Source organism: Schistocerca gregaria, chromosome X, assembly GCF_023897955.1.
Source record: "Schistocerca gregaria isolate iqSchGreg1 chromosome X, iqSchGreg1.2, whole genome shotgun sequence".
Taxonomy (NCBI): domain Eukaryota; kingdom Metazoa; phylum Arthropoda; class Insecta; order Orthoptera; family Acrididae; genus Schistocerca; species Schistocerca gregaria.
The window spans coordinates 866,336,010-866,354,307 of NC_064931.1; positions in this window are offsets into that span (position 1 = coordinate 866,336,010).

An 18,298-nucleotide genomic window follows, 5' to 3' on the forward strand; every position below is an offset into this window, starting at 1 on the left:
AGAGTTCTTGGAAACTTGAGATAAACTCTAAGAACGAAAAAAAAAAAAAACGGGGCAGCACGAAGGAATTACCCTAATGCTTCGCAGTCGGTATGTGATGTACATGTACACACAAACAAATGATTACTATTTCAGCAACACTAAATAATTTATTGATCTGACGGAATTACAATTTGCTTGAGATATATGAGTCTCAACTTTATCTTAAATAATGATAGACGCTGGGGAAATGAATTAAAATTGTGCAACGGCTGGGAATTGAACCTATGTCTCCTGCTTACTAGACAGATGTGCTAACCATCACTTCTACGGTAGTGTAATGGTTAGCACATTGGCCTAGTAGGCAGAAGACCCGCGTTCAATTCCCGACCGTGGCAAAAATCTCAGTTCATTTCTTCAGCTTCTGTCATTAGCTAGACAATTTACTCAAGAGAAAGAGCTTCACAGATGAAACAAATCAATAAGGCGCTGGCCCACCGCTGACCATCATGCAAGCAGTTATTCGGCTTGACATTAATTGACAGACTTTTTGGATGTCCTCCTGAGGGATATCGTGCCAAATTCTGTCCAACTGGCACACTAGATCATCAAAATATCCAGCTGACTGGAGAGACCTGCCCATAATGCTCCAAACGTTATCATGTCGGGAGAGATCTGGCGACTTTGCTAGCCAGGTTAGGGTTTGGTAAGCACGTAGGCAAACAGTAGAAACTCCCACCACTGTCCTGGGCGTCTTCAGGCACTTCTTCGGCCTGGAATCTCATTGACTGAAGTACAAATCTCGTCAGTGATGAGTATCGCATCAGAGCCCCGATGAACAACGAAGACGTGTCTAGAGACCCCAGACAGTGATGGGATACCAACCTAACTGTGGCCTGTCATACGGCCTAGGGTGCCATTTCTTTTCCTAGAAGGATCCCTTTGGTTGTCATCCGCGCCATCCTTACAGCAAAGCAGTATGTGGACGATATTGTACACCCCGTTTCGTCGCCTTTCATAGCAAGCCATCCTGGGCCTACTTTTCAGTAAGATAATGCCCGCATACAAATGGCTAGAGTTTCTGCTGCTTTGCTTCCTGCTTGCCAAACATTATATTTGCGAGAAAGGTTGCCGTGCCTCTACCCAACTAAGAACGTTTGGAACATTATGGGCAGAGCCTTCTAATTAGCTCGGTATTTTCACGATCTAACATGAAAATTGGACACGAGTACATCGAACAACTCTATCAATCAATGCCAAGCCTAATAATGTTTACATAAGAGGCAGAAGTGGACAAGTGCCTTGTTGCCTTGCTTAGTTTGTGAATATCTTTCTCTTGAACACATCATCCAGTTTTTCTGAAACTGTAATCATTTTCTTGTCTGTAAATTTATGTGACATTTACCGGTTTCTGTCCCAATCGGATAATCAGATAACTCCTTCGTTGTGAGTTGTTTTTGGTCTCAGAGTGTAAGTAAAGGCTGCGGGATCTAAGGCTACAGCTGTTATATGCCAGAAATTATTTTTGAGTCGGGAAGACAGAGCCATTGGCAGTTTCCTCGGGACAGAATGTGGATGGTGAAGAAGTGGGGAGAGGGTGAGATACGTCAAGAACCAGAGAAAACTATGGTTCTACGTAAAATCACAAAGCGCCCGGGTTCCCGGGTTCGATTCCCGGCGGGGTCAGGGATTTTCTCTGCCTCGTGATGGCTGGGTGTTGTGTGATGTCCTTAGGTTAGTTAGGTTTAAGTAGTTCTAAGTTCTAGGGGACTGATGACCATAGATGTTAAGTACCATAGTGCTCAGAGCCATTTGAACAATTTGAAAATGACAAAGCAGTTCGAAAGCTTCTATTCAGTCATTCGTCGACCAGTCTGCTGTGGCAATAGAAGACAGCTTAAAAAGGAAAACTGATTTTTTAAATTTTTACGTTTAAAAACAATCATCCGCACAGGAGATCGTTCAGACATATCATTGTATCACATTAAAAGTATTCGCAAATGCGAATAAGGGCAACCATCAGTTGTAGGGTGGACTGACAGCAGTGAAAATTTGTGTCTTACCGGGACTCGAGCCCGGGTTTCCCGTTTATCGCGAGTGGTTGCCTTACCATTTTTTTAGTTTTATTTCATTTTATTTTTATACAAATGTATAAAAGGAAGGCCGTTCCTCTTCGGCTACATAAACAGAAAAATAGGAAGTCGTCCCGTTACGACAAAGGATGCTCCATACTATAGCCCGCTGCGAATTTTTCGATGACTGTTTTCTCGTTGCTGTGTTGATTCCGTTGTTTGTTCAAATCTCATAAAAAAAGGAACTTGGAAGAGGTGCTGTGAATATCTTCTCATGTCATCGATAATCCAGCTGCGAGGCGGATTATGGAATGCGCTCCAAAGGAAATTAGAAAAATATTGCGTATATTTAGTAGGGTTCTTGACGATCGCACAATGTCGTTCGTTGAGGTAATACCAAGAATCGGGTACTGTCTTTTCGCCATTACCGAAGAGGTAGTGAACAGCGTGGCCGCTGAGTTCGTGTTTGCTCTTGGGAAATAAATTTTATCGGGGAAAAGAAGTGATCGGGTAGTTATCCTGTCGGGAGTCGTGCGTGTGAGAAAAGCCAATATCTGACGCACCAAATACCATACGTCCTTTGCCGACCCGCATTCGAAACGATGTTCATCCGTGTCAGTCACTTGGCAAGTGGCACACAAGAGGGAATCAGCGAGGTGGATGTGATGTAGGCGGGACTGGCACAACTGTTTCCCATTAACAGTTACGTACCATGCAGACTGTACGTCAGTATCAAGGGTGGTGGCATTCACTGCCTGCCACACAGCGCGCCACTTTGTATTGGGGTGTTTGCTTTCAATCACATTCGGCGTCCTGTTGATTTGCATGGCAGCATATGTCGCCCTCGTCATCATCAAGCGTGTGGGTAGTAGTGCAGTGCGGTAGTAGCTTAATTCAAGGAAGAACTGGCTAATGTAGAAGAAAGGTGCTGGGATGTCCGATATCATCACAGGGAGTGTGAGTGAGGTTGGTCGTAAGGCTTCCAGTAAGAGACTTGTGAGGCACGTCGGACTTCGTCGCCACAGTTGCACGTGACAGCTGATGAACAGGGCCTTCGCTCTGTTCTGAACATGACAAAGGCCTAAACCCCCTCTGCTCCTCGGGAGGGTTAGGGACTCGTAACGAATCTTAAATAACATGCCCGTATTAACAAAGGATCCCAAAACCGCCAACATGCGGTGAGCCAGGGTAGGTGGTATGGGGAGTATCTGTGCAAAATGGGGGATACTTGTCGCCAAATAGACGTTAGCATATCGTGTCCGTTGCAGGAGGTCTAGATGTCTCAGACGGTGGTCACTTATTCCTGCTCTCATCTGATTCAATAAACGTTTGTAGTTAAGGGCTGTTGAACGCTTCATGTCAGATGTGAAATCAATGCCAAGACAGCGGATTGTGTCACTGATTCGTAGCGGTGCGACGCTCTCGTCGGGTAGGCCTCTGCCTACAGACAGAGCGTGTGATTTGTGGAGATTGAGATGGCTCCCCGATGCCGCGCCGTAGGTCGCCACCCACGCCAGTGCTGCACGAACATCGTCATTATTGCGAAGAAGGAGTACCAGATCATAGGCATAGGCAGTGCAGCAGAAAGTGTGTCCACCGAGGGACATCCCAGTCAGGCGTTGTCGGAGGCCGCAGAGGCGTGGTTCCAAGACGAGGGCGTACAATATCGCCGAAAGCGGGCAGCCTTGTCGCACCGATCGCTGGATCTGTATCGGTGGCGTAAGACGGCCATTATATAACACCTTGGACGTCGCGCCGCGTAGGAGACGCATCAGTACATTAACTATGACGTCCGGATACCACATGTGTCGCAGTACCTCCATCAAAAATGTGTGGTCGACTGTGTCAAAGGCCTGGCTAAAGTCAAGTGAGGCCAAAACTCCTGGCAGTTGGCGAGCTTTGACTAGCGCGATCATATCTCTATATCGGCACAATGCAGTGCGAATATTATGGTCACCACCTAACGATTCCTGGTCCTGCGACACAACACATCGTACTGATCGCTTTAGGCGTGCCGCCAGAAGCTGGGTGAAAATCTTCAAATCACTGTTGAGTAAGGTCAAGGGCCGATAGTCACTGATCCTGGATCCTCCTCGTGGTTTGTGTATGGTCACAATCAGTCCTTCTAGGAAGGCCCCAGGTATCTGCGTCGTTGGAGACATAAGATCGCGGCAAATATCAGTCCATGCTGGTGCCATCAATTGTTGATACGTCCGGTAAAATTCCAGAGGAAGGCCATCAGGTCCTGGGGACTTATGAGCAGCCCCAGCCTGTATTGCTTCAATGATTTCCTCTTCCGTTACATCTGCAGTCAAATCCGCCGCCGCTGTCGGAGAGATCGAGCCATAAGTGAGTTGAGAGACTTCGGCGATCACCTCTGGGGGATGTCGATGTACCGAGTACAGCCTAGTGTAGTGAGCATGAAGGGCGTTTCCTATGTCGCGCTGGGTATCAAGGCATCGTCCGTCTTCCGTCGTGATAGCTTGGTTCAGTGTCCTTCGTCGCCGCCGTCGTTCTGCAATTACGTGGTACATAGACGGTTCCTCCTGGGCCACTCTGTCTTGAGTGCGCGCTCTGACGATCGCACCCTCAAGGTGGCAACGTGTTAATCTGATGATCTGTGCCTTGGCACGGTTCACCGTCACCTGCCGTGCAGGTGAGTACGGCAGTGTTGCACATTCCCTTAAGATGCTGTAGTAAAAGTCCATGGTATGTCTGTTCCATGCTGCAAGATCTCGGCCGTAGCCTATCAAGGTCTTCCGGAGGGCTGGTTTGGAGCAGAGTAACCACCACGACAGTGTAGACCAGTAGGTACCACGCCGGCGGCTACAAGAGTCCCACGTGTTCTCTATAAGGCGGCGGCATTCCTGAGAAGCTAGGTGGGTGACGTTCAACTTCCAAGGACCACGGCTGTGCCATATCTTCTGGCGGCCGAGGGTAATAGCGCAGATGCAGACCTCGTGGTCAGAAAAAGCTGTGGGCCAAACTTCGGCAGCTCTTGTCCCCACAGCTATGGAGCGCGAGATGTAAATCCGGTCGATGCGGCTGGAGGAATGGCTGGTGTAGTGAGTAAATCCGGGCCGATCGCCACAAACATATTCCCACGAGTCCACCAACTGAATATTATTTATAATTGTCGTAAGTTCTGCGCAGGGAGAATGATGTGGTGACTGATCCTTAGGTGCTTGGCTACAGTTGAAGTCCCCTCCCATTATCAAGGCGTCCTGACGGCCCATAAAGATGGGCGTGATTGTATGAGCGAAAAAGGTGGATCGTTCGCGACGCCGACCAGATCCTGACGGTGCATAGATGTTAATAAGTTTGACTCCTTGGATAGTAAGAGCCATGCCTCTGGCGTCAGGAAGATACTCGACGTCTTCTTCGGATATACCTTCGCGGAGGAGGATCGCCACACCACTGCCATTGGCAGACGCATGTGAGACCCAAGTCTGGTAGCCATAGGGTCCCTTGAAGTCGGCGACATACACCTCTTGAAGGAGCGCAATGTCGATGTCTGCTGCGTTGAGTAGATCCTGTAGCATCGCTAGTTTATGTCGGGCACGTATGTTGTTGACGTTAATCGTCGCTAGACGGTATGTTTGGTCAGCCAGGTCGGCAACTGGGTTGTGTAGGAGGCCAGGTGTGGGCGGCAGGGGCGGCCCCACAGAGGCTGACGATACAGCCGTAGTCACTGTTGTTGGCTGGTGCTGGGTACAGCCGAGGGAGCATCTCTGCCTTCGGCATCCTCCTGGTGCTGTGGCTCATCCTCGACATCATCCGTCCAAGAATCAGATGCAGCAATTGGTAACTGTTGATTAGTGCTGTCAGTAGAGCGCTTGCGCGTATGTCCAGTAGCAGAAGTGATGTTGTCAGACCGAGGCTCAGAAATTGTATCCGCCGTAGCATCGTGATGGGAAGGTTGAGTTGTGGTGGTAGAGTCCTGAGTGTTGTCCGACGCCGGATATTCGTCTGGTCACACATCCGAAGCAGACAATCATCGGACGGCGTATGGCGCCGTTTCTTGCGTTTTCGAGGGGACCGTTGTTTCCGGAGATGTTGTTCTGTGTCAGAGTGCGGGCGACAATCATCTGATGCGGTCTGCATTGGTAGGAAGGCAGTGGTCGGGACAATTTCACTTTCTACTTCCATCTTCTCTTTAGGCTCGTCTTGGTGGAACAATTGATCACCGTCTTGAGGCAAGTCTGCCGATGACGTCGTAGAGGGGGATATGCTGTCCGCCACACTGTCATCGACCACTGACTGCAATATGGTGTTGTGATCCTGGGCAGGAACAGCTGCTGCGGTTGCAGCCGCTGCATACGCGATGGGGAGTGAAGTAGGCGTCGCCGGGGATGGAACTTCACCAACCGGTGTCTGAGTCAGTCGGCGTTGAATGCAGGCCGATCGGACATGTCCTTCCTGGCCACAGCCGGCGCAAGTACGCGTTTGTCCGTCGTACATGACAATGGCTCTGCAGCCGACAATTACTAGACATGCTTCGTCAGTTCAATCTTAATTTGTCTCACTCCATTTAAGACGGGGTACGTCTCAAACGTTTGCCATTTTTCAGCCAAGTGGCTTAGCACGTTGCCGTACGGTTTGAAATCTGTCATCACAACATCTGGCGGGACTTCGAATGGCAGCTCGAAGACCCTCAGAGTGCGAAGGCCTAATCCAACGTGGTCGATCGTGACAGTTCCTATGTGACCATCAGAATACTTAAATTTAAGCCCATGAGCGTGTCGGCACACAACATCAGTGGACGCCTTTCCATTGATCATTTTCATGTAGACGACACTTTGTGTTATAGAAAAGTGGATCCCAGTGATGTCTTGAGGTGCAATATGAAGTTCTTCTCGGATGAAACGTTCAATGTCAAGTGCTCGAGGCCTTGCGTAGTCCGCTTGAAATGTGATCTTAATTGTGGACTTGCGATACGAGTGCTCCATGGTACTGCCGAGACACGGACGCAGCGGAAGGTAAACAGTAAACACTGGCGCGCGGTGCGCTGACAGGGGGACACGGGCACGACGACCTCGCCCCACGGCTGCCAACAACGGACTGGACCATTTGGCTACCCGTACACGACTCATGGCCAGACCCAGACTTCCATATGTCCTCAAAAAGTCGTCTACGACCTGTACTCGTGCATCCATTATGTATATTCCCGCCCAGGTGAGACATGAAGGCGCTTGCCCCGTATCGGCAGATAAATACGATTTATGCTCGCATGTCCAAAGGAACTTTGCGTCGTAATCAGAATAACTCCCGTTTGGAGGACATAGAAATATACATCCTTCACTTTGAGATACTACTGAAAGACTTCAAAATAAATATGTCGCCATCTCCAGATGGTAACGAATCCCCTGTCCAGCGGAAGGTTCCGAACGACTAGGAAAACTAGCAGGTGACTCTTGAATGTAAGAAGGGTAAAAGAACGGACCTGTAAATTACAGATCATCATCCCTGACACAGGTTTGCTGCAGAATTCTTGAGCATATTCTAAGTCAGAATACAGTAAATTTACTTGAGACAAAAAAGCCTCTGTTCAAAACTCAGCACGGATTTTGAAAGCAAAGTGCCACGCTGCAGACTGTTAACGAATCTCAGAACATTAAAAATAGGTCCCAAGATATGTGAATGACTCGAAGACTTTTTAAGCAATAGAATCCAAAACACTGTCATGGATAGCGAGTGTTCATCAGAGACAAGTTTATCGTCAGGAGTGATGCTACGGATTGTGATAGCACCACTCGTGTTCTCTGTGTACAAAAACGGTCTGACGGACACGGTCAGCAGCCGTCTGCGACTGTTTGCCGATTAGGAGATAACGTACATGAAAATGTCGTCGAATGACTGTAGGAGGAGACAGGACCACTTACAGCGATATTCTATTTAGTGTGATTGATGGCAGCTTGGTCTAAATGTAGAAAAATGTAACTTAAAGTAGATGAGTAGGTAAAACTATACTTAAAGTTTAAATACAAGATTAGTGATGTGCTGCGTGGCAGTCACTTCGGTTAAATATCTGGGCGTAACGTTGTTTTGAACAGCCAGTGTCGGTTGGTCACAGCCATTGTGCTCCCTGCCGCCGTTGGATAAGCAGCTGCAGCAGCAAGTCGTATAACCCTAGCTTACTTATTTGTTAGATAGTTTAATTAATTTCTTTGCGTGTTTTTGGGTACTTGCATTGTTTAATTCACGTATTTCGGGCGTATTATAGTATTTGACAGTGGTAGCATCGCGCTTTAGTGTTTACTTGGTAGATTCTTATTTAAATTGCGTGTGAGTTTCGTATAGGAGGTGCAATTTCGAGTTTTAGTTACTGTAATCGTAAATTCAGCAGATTGTAGCACAGTCGTTAGGCATTTGTACAGGTTAGTTGATACATTCTTTCCGTGTTTCGCTTGCGTTATCTAGGCACGGACTCGTGTTTCAGTAACTGTTGTTCAACATCGATTAGAACGGACAGGGACTGCGATTGCTTTGTTCGGATGAGGGCTGACTTGGCATCCCTTCGCTCACAGCTGCAATCGGCGCTGACTTCGGTCGCGCAGCTTGAGGCTGTTGCCAGTGGGCACCACTGTGGGGAGCCAGACTTGGGTATCACGGGGATGTCAACCTCGTCCCGTCTGTCCCCAGATCGGTCTGCCGCTGTGGGGCTGAGCCCTCGCCTTTGGTTGATTGGGAGGTCGTTCCAAGGCGTGGCAGGCAGCGAAAGGCGTCCCCGGAGGCTGATCAGAAAGCCTCCCCGGTGCGTCTGACATACCGGTTTCAGGCACTGTCTCTGGCTGAGCCAGATGCAGCTGCCTGCCCTGTTTCAGAGGATCATTCTCAGCCTTCAAGGTCCGGGCAATCGCAGAGGGTGGGCTTCCTGGTAGTTGGGAGCTCCAATGTTAGGCGCGTAATGGGGCCCCTTAGGGATACGGCGGCTAAGGAGGGGAAGAAATCCAGTGTGCACTCCGTGTGCATTCCGGGAGGAGTCATTCATGATGTGGAAAGGGTCCTTCCGGATGCCATGAAGAGCACAGGGTGCGGCCAGCTGCAGGTGGTGGCACATGTCGGCACTAATGACGTATGTCGCTTTGGATCTGAGGAAATTCTCTCTGGATTCCAGCGGCTATCTGATTTGGTGAAGGCTGCCGGTCTTGCTTACGAGATGAAGGCAGAGCTCACCATCTGCAGCATCGTTGACAGAACCGACTGCGGACCTTTGGTGCAGAGCCGGGTGGAGGGACTGAATCAGAGGCTCAGACGGTTTTGCGACCGTGTTGGCTGCAGATTCCTTGACTTGTGCCATAGGGTGGTGGGGTTTCGGGTTCCGCTGAATAGGTCAGGAGTTCACTACATTCAGCTGGCGGCTACACGGGTAGCGGACGCTGTGTGGCGTGGACTGGGCGGTTTTTTAGGTTAGAAGGCCTCGGGAAAGTACGGGGTGGGCTGCAATGTCAAAGGGTGCATGGCAATTACAGGACGTGCTTGGATCAAGGAACAGTCGGAATTATAGTTGTAAATTGTTGTAGTTGCGCTGGAAAAGTCCCTGAGCTTCAAGCGCTAATAGAAAGGACAGAAGCTGATATCGTTATAGGTACCGAAAGCTGGCTAAAGCCTGAAATAAGTTCTGCAGAAATTTTTATGAAGTCTCAGACGGTGTTCAGGAAAGATAGATTAGGTAGAATTGGTGGTGGAGTGTTTGTGTCTGTCAGTAGTGGTTTATCTTGTAGTGAAGTCGAAGTAGATACTCCGTGCGAATTGGTATGGGTGGAGGTTATACTTAACAGCCGAATTAAGTTAATAATTGGCTCCTTGTACCGACCCCCAGACTCCAATGATACAGTTGCGGAACAGTTCAGAGAAAGTTTGAGTCTCGTAACAAATAAATACCCCACTCATACGGTTATAGTTGGTGGGGACTTCAACCTACCCTCGGTATGTTGGCAAAAATACTTGTTCAAAACCGGTGGTAGGCAGAAAACGTCTTCCGAGATTGTCCTAAATGCTTTCTCCGAAAATTATTTCGACCAGTTAGTCCACGAACCCACGCGAATTGTAAATGGTTGCGAAAACACACTTGACCTCTTAGCCTCAAATAATCCAGAGCTGATAGAGAGCATCATGACTGATACAGGGATTAGTGATCACAAGGTCGTTGTAGCTAGGCTCAATACCATTTCTTCCAAATCCATCAGAAACAAACGCAAAATAATTTTATTTTAAAAAGCGGATAAAGTGTCACTAGAAGCCTTCCTAAAATACAATTTCCATTCCTTCCGAACTGACTATGCGAATGTAGACGAGATGTGGCTCAAATTCAAAGATATAGTAGCAACAGCAATTGAGATATTCATACCTCATAAATTGGTAAGAGATGGAACGGATCCCCCGTGGTACACAAAAAAGGTCCGAACGCTGTTGCAGAGGCAACGGAAAAAGCATGCGAAGTTCAGAAGAACGCGAAATCCCGGAGATGGGCTAAAACTTACAGACGCGCGAAATTTGGCACGTACTTCGATGCGAGATGCCTTTAATAGGTTCCACAACGAAACATTGTCTCGAAATTTGGTAGAAAATCCGAAGAAATTCTGGTCATATGTAAAGTACACAAGCGGCAAGACGCAGTCAATACCTTCGCTGCGCAGTGCCGATGGTACTGTTATCGACGACTGTGTCGCTAAAGCGGAGTTATTGAACGCAGTTTTCCGAAATTTCTTCACCAGGGAAGACGAATGGAATATTCCAGAATTTGAAGCACGAACAGCTGCTAGCATGAGTTTCTTAGAAGTAGATACCTTAGGGGTTGCGAAGCAACTCAAATCGCTTGATACGGGCAAGTCTTCAGGTCCAGATTGTATACCGATTACGTACCTTTCAGATTACGCTGATACTATAGCTCCCTACTTAGCACTCATATACAACCGCTCGCTCACCGATAGATCTGTACCTACAGATTGGAAAATTGCGCAGGTCGCACCAGTGTTCAAGAAGGGTAGTAGGAGTAATCCATTTAACTACAGACCTATATCATTGACGTCGGTCTGCAGTAGGGTTTTGGAGCATATACTGTATTCAAACATTATGAACCACCTTGAAGGGAACGATCTATTGACACGTAATCAGCATGGCTTCAGAAAACATCGCTCTTGTGCAACGCAACTAGCTGTTTATTCGCACGAAGTAATGGCCGCTATCGACAGGGGATCTCAAGTTGATTCCGTATTTCTAGATTTCCGGAAAGCTTTTGACACTGTTCCTCACAAGCGACTTGTAATCAAGCCGCGGAGCTATTGGGTATCGTCTCAGTTGTGTGACTGGATTCGTGATTTCCTGTCAGGAAGGTCACAGTTCGTAGTAATAGACGGAAAATCATCGAGTAAAACTGAAGTGATATCAGGTGTTCCCCAGGGAAGCGTCCTGGGACCTCTGCTGTTCCTGATCTATATAAATGACCTGGGTGACAATCTGAGCAGTTCTCTTAGATTGTTCGCAGATGATGCTGTAATTTACCGTCTAGTAAGGTCATCCGAAGACCAGTATCAGTTGCAAAGCGATTTAGAAAAGATTGCTGTATGGTGTGTCAGGTGGCAGTTGACGCTAAATAACGAAAAGTGTGAGATGATCCACATGAGTTCCAAAAGAAATCCGTTGGAATTCGATTACTCGATAAATAGTACAATTCTCAAGGCTGTCAATTCAACTAAGTACCTGGGTGTTAAAATTACGAACAACTTCAGTTGGAAGGACCACATAGATAATATTGTCGGGAAGGCGAGCCAAAGGTTGCGTTTCATTGGCAGGACACTTAGAAGATGCAACAAGTCCACTAAAGAGACAGCTTACACTACACTCGTTCGTCCTCTGTTAGAATATTGCTGCGCGGTGTGGGATCCTTACCAGGTGGGATTGACGGAGGACATCGAAAGGGTGCAAAAAAGGGCAGCTCGTTTTGTATTATCACGTTATAGGGGAGAGAGTGTGGCAGATATGATACACGAGTTGGGATGGAAGTCATTACAGCATAGACGTTTTTCGTCGCGGCGAGACCTTTTTACGAAATTTCAGTCACCAGCTTTCTCTTCCGAATGCGAAAATATTTTGTTGAGCCCAACCTACATAGGTAGGAATGATCATCAAAATAAAATAAGAGAAATCAGAGCTCGAACAGAAAGGTTTAGGTGTTCGTTTTTCCCGCTCGCTGTTCGGGAGTGGAATAGTAGAGAGATAGTATGATTGTGGTTCGATGAACCCTCTGCCAAGCACTTAAATGTGAATTGCAGAGTAGTCATGTAGATGTAGATGTAGATGTAGATGTAGATGTAGAAGTGGAACGAAGACGCAAGGTCGGTACTAGAGAATGCGAATTGCCGACTTCGATTTAATTGAGAAAATTCTAGGAAAGGGTATCTCGTCTGTAAATAAGACTGCGTTTACAACAATAGAGTGACTTATTCTTGAATACTGCTTTACTGTTTGAGATCTCCACCAGATCGGGTTGAAGGAAGACATGGAAACACTCCAGAGGCGCGCTGCTAGATTTTTTAACGGTTGGTATTAGCGAGATGCTCCGTGAACAAAAATGGGAATCGCTAGAGAGAAGACGAAGAAAGTAACCTTAAGTTTCAACTATTTTACCTTTAATGATCAAATTTATCAACAGAAAGATGGTTTAGACATGGGGAATTCACTAGCGGGAACTACAGCAGACATCTTTGTTAACAACAAAGAAACAGCTTTTTTATAAAATAATCCTCATATACGTCAATAATATATTACAGACGATACGTTAAACAGAAATAATGAATAGTATACATCAAAACTTACGTTTACAATGGAACACGAACAACATAAAAGTATTAATTATCAGGATCTTACGGTTTATAACGATAACAGACAGTATACATTTGGCATATATCGTAAACCGACCTCTAGGGGACGATATCGGATAAAATAAATAGACCATTTAAAGAATCAGACATTACGAAAGCCTTTTCCTCGAACACTCTAGCAAATAACCTGAGACATAGCATGGAAGATTTTAAAACTAAAATCTTCTCTACATCGGGCGTCAACAAACTAACTTGCAAAGACTGTAAGAAAATCTACATAGGACAAGCAGGAAGAAATTTTAAAACCAGGTTCAAAGAACATACCACGGGAACAGCACGCAATAAGTCGCTATTTGGACAACACCTAGATGCCGAGAAACACACAGAAATTAATATAGAAGAAAATCCCAGAAAGGAGCCATGGTGGACATCTTGGAAAATAAAGAGATCTTCCTGCAAAATAAACAGGATCCAACGGCACGCAATAAGTCGCTATTTGGACAACACCTAGATGCCGAGAAACACACAGAAATTAATATAGAAGAAAATCCCAGAAAGGAGCCATGATGGACATCTTGGAAAATATAGAGATCTTCCTGCAAAATAAACAGGATCCAACGGCAATTCTCAATGAGCAAATAGTAAACTGTGAGAATAATTATTTTGAAATCTTCGCAAATATTATTAGTTCATGACGTTACTGCTTCTCCCTATCAGCTACATTGATATTGTATGACGATGTATAGTGATACTACTTTTATTATAGTGTTTTAATTTTGTGAAGACCTACAAAGTTTAAAGATTTCCTTATATAAGTTCTAAAATATTAATACATAACTCAGAAACAATTTTGTGGATGAGTATCCGTAATACAAGGAGTTTTGTGGATCGACGGCAGCACGATGAAGGGAGGATTATGGTACACAGATGCTACGATATCTAATGCCGTGATACAGCAGACGACACGTACGAGGAGGTTACTATGGCAACCGAATCCTAGCCAAATAGGCTAAGGGGCACCTGATATACTTCTTAATTTTATAACGGAGCATACACTGATTTTGAATGTTTTTACTTAGGAACAATTTTTATGGATAGCAGCCAGAACACACCACGACAACGCATGCTCTGCAAGGATAACGCCACAGCAGAAGACCACATGGATTGACAGCAACATGACGGAAGAATGGTTACGGTACGCCGTTACCATAACAACGAATGCCGCGCAAAGATGGTATTACAGCAGACGACTTATCCGAAGCGGCTACCGTGACGACAGCGTCCCAAGCACACAGGCTAGGGGGCGCTCGATATATACTATCGCCCACGCAACGGCGTCCCTACCACAAAAGATAGAGGGCCCTGCTCTACCCACAAATGATGTCAAAAATGAATGGAGCAACAGTTACGCAAATTTTAAATAATTGTAAATTTCTCGAGATTTAATTAGTTATAATTGTTATTTATTATGTTTTATATTACAACTGGAACAAACTTTAAAATTTACGATTTCTCGCTTAAGCATGTAACTACCGTCGGTCACCGTGAAGGGCGTTACCGTCTGCCCACGTGTTGTTGGCCGTTATGTAAGCTGATGCAGAGAGCAAACCGTGTATAGTTACCAACCGTGTGCAGACAGCGTGACGACTTCAGTCAGCGACCAAATGGGTATAAAAATCTGTATATTTATGTAACTTTGACTAATTGCTTGTAGATTACGTACACGATTATTTACTAATATTAAAAATTTACAGTGTAAATTGCGCTGAAGATGACCCCATCGGAGGTTGAAACCGGTTGGCGGCAAAATAAATAATGCGATTGTGACTGTCATTTTGAATAACGGATGCCAGCTTTTTTTTTTTGGACGGTTAGGAGACCGGGAGACCGTAGTAGGTCCTACATACTGCTGCCAGTTTTGAAAAACACAAATCCAGAAGTAGCTGATGTCTCACCTTGACGTAGTACGAGACGTAGATGGCGAAGACGTTGCGGTCGTCGGGCAGAGAGGGGGCTGCGACGACGGTGGAGGCGAGCGAGGCGCCCGGCCGGTTGAAGGAGTCCTCGAGCGCGATCCAGTTCTTGGTGGCACTCTTGGCGGGGCGCAGCGCGTACGTGCGCAGCAGCTTGCCGCCCGGAGCCAGCGGGCACTCGGTGCCGCTGTTCTGCATCGCCACCACGTTCTTGAACTTGCCGTTTGTGAACATGCACACGTCCACGTGCTGCACCGCGAACACCTGCAACACGGCCGCCGCTCTCTGAGGAACAAGGCGGTTCAGCCAGAACCACCAAGGGGACACTGCACGGTCGAGACGTCGTAGACTTCTCTCTATTAACAGATGACGAAATTTATTCGTCATTTAGGAGCTTTTTTTGACATCAGCTGTATTGTGAGGGAAATATTGCTGTTTGCACATGAAACTTTGTTCCAAACCGGGACTAGAAGCCTGATATCCCGCCGATCACGATCGATTATATCGGCTATCCTTTGAAACCACTATATGCCACACTGTGTACGCCCCTATTTTTCGCAACGTTACTTTGATTCGAGCAGCGGGATTTATGAGACAAACGTGTTCAACGTTAGTTTTGCCCGTATAGGCTTGTAATACATATTTTACAGTGTCTGTTCCTTCAGACATGCACGCATGTGGAAGTGCACACCACAGCATCATCAGCAAACAGCCGCACATTGCTATCCACCCTATCCAAAAGATCATTTATGTAGATAGAAAACAGCGAACCTACCACACTCCAGATGATACCCTCACCGCCGATGAACACTCACCATCGAGGACAACGTATTGGGTTCTATGACTTAAGAAGTCTTCGAGCCACTCACATACTTGGGAACCAATCCCATATGCTCGTACCTTAGTTAGGAGTCTGCAGTGGGGCACCGAGTCACACGCTTTTCGGAAGTCAAGGAATATGGTATCCGTCTGATACCCTTCATCCGTGGTTCGCAAGATATCATGTGAAAAAAGGGCTAGTTACGTTTCGAAGAAGCGATGCTTTCTAAACCCGTGCTGATGCATGGACAGCAACTTCTCTGTCTGAAGGAAATTCATTATATTCGAACTGACAATATGTTCGAGAATCCTGCAACAAACCGATGTTAAGGATCTTGGTCTGTAATTTTGAGGATCCGTCCTTCTACCCTTCTTATATACAAGCGTCACCTGCGTTTTTTTCCAGTCGCTCGGGACTTTACGTGGGGCAAGAGATTCGCGATAAATGCAAGCTAAGTAAGGAGCCAATGCATTAAAGTACTCTCTGTAAAACAGAACTGGAATCCCATCAGGACCTGGCGATTTATTTTTTTCAATCTATTCAGCTGCTTCACAACCCCAGGGATGTCTATCACTATGTCCTCCATACGGGAATCTGCAGGAGACTCAAACGGCGATATGTTTGTACGATCCTCCTGCGTGAAAGATTTCTCAAATGCTAAATTTAAAATTTCAGCTTTCTTTTTGCTGTCTGTTCCCAGGCCAGACTGATCAGTCAGTGACTGGATGAAAGCCTTCGACCCGCTTAACGATTTTACGTAGGACCAGAATTTCCTTGGGTTTTCACCAAGATCTTTTGCTAAGGTACGACGTCTTCCAATTGATCCTTACAAACGCAGGAATTATCCACAGTTTCTCTGCACATGTTGTTTACAGACGAATCATGCTTTACTAGAGACGGTATTAGGTGCATCTAGGCTTACGAGAATTCACGTGCTACCATTGAGACAGTGTATCAGCAGGGACTTCCCGTTAACATTTGGGCAGGTGTCGTCGGTTTCGATTGATAGTCTCAGTTGCTATCTGCAAGACTTACCGGTCGTGAGTATTTTTATTACCTGCAATGCAAGTCAGTCAGTTATTTGTATGCTGTTCCTTATGGTGAAATTATGTGTGTGTGGTGTATGCATGATGGTGCACCGATACACTTTCATGTGGCTCTTCAGGACGACGTAGCACAAATCTTGGACAACTGGAGTATCGGTCGTGGTTTGCCAATACCACGGCCATTCACTAGGTCCACCGATTTGAGCTCTGGGGATTTCCTTTTAGGGTGGGGATACTTAAAATATTTGGTGTATCCTAGCCTTTTGGATAGTGTCGGTGAACTCCGGGAATGCATTCTGGATGGTTGTCAATGCATTCGGAACACCCCGAGATTTTTTACGTATGTGGGCATCGATGATGAGACGAGCATAAACCTGTCTTCACATGAACGGTGGCCTTGTGGAACACTTGTAATGTGTTTGTCCTCAAGTGCATATCTGCACTCTGGAGCCTCTGGAAATGTGTACTTAGTCATAATACTAGTATCGCGGAAAACAGTGGTTTCCAGAACTGTATTTATTGTGATTATTAGCTTGTTTCATTGTCTCCTACTCAACCATTTCGTTTGTACATTAGCATGCCTAACACGGTGTAGGAACTCTTTGGCACTGAAAACAGTTAACAGTTCTCTTGGAATTGATAAATACAGGTCCTGCATGGTTTTCTACAGAATCTCATCCCAGTTTTCTTGCAAAATAGTAGCAATTACAGGTACCGGTTATGAAGTTGGATAGCGATCACGCACACTTATCTCCCAAGTAGACTACAACGGGTTAATAATATTGAGATCTGGCGAATATGGTGGCCAGGATAGACGCGAGAATTCATCTTGGCGCTCACAAACCAATTCTGGAGCATGAGAGTTGTGTGACAGGGATCCTGTCGTCTTGGAAGAAATCATCACCATTGAGGAACGAACACTGTAGCACGGGATCGACCTGAACAGTCAAAAGTGGTCACATAATACTCGGCAGTAACGCGACCTTGCAGAGGCAGAGTAACCGTGGAGCCCAAGGAATGCCACGATATGGCTTCTCAAATCATCACCGAACCCCCAGTACGTTTTACTGTTGTGACGTTAAGTCGTCCAAAAATTTTAAACAATGTGAAACAAGATATATCCGACCAAATGACTTTTCCATTGCTCCATAATCCAGGTTTTATGGTTTCAGCACCACGTTTTCTTGTCAAGGGCATTTGAATCTCTCGTGTGTGGTTTCGGAACTGTAGCTGACTCAGAAGTTCTTTCGTGTTTTTTGGTGCTGACTGCGTTCGCGAGTGCGAGATTCAATTCTGCAGTGACGTTTGCAGTTGTCGTGCTATTATTTTTCGTCACAATCCTCTACAACGACCTTCTGGTGACAGTCAGTCAACATACACTTTCGTCCGAGTTGTGACTTAGCGGGTGATGCTTTTCTGCTCTCCCCGTATGCGGTATAAATCTCCGTTACGGTGCTTCTTGAAATACGAAACACTTCGGCTCCCTTGGTTACGGAAGCATCCACCAAATGAGTACCAAAGTTTGCCCACGTTCGAATGCACTACGCTCCGACATAATGCACTCAAAGGTGTACAGAAAACTGTT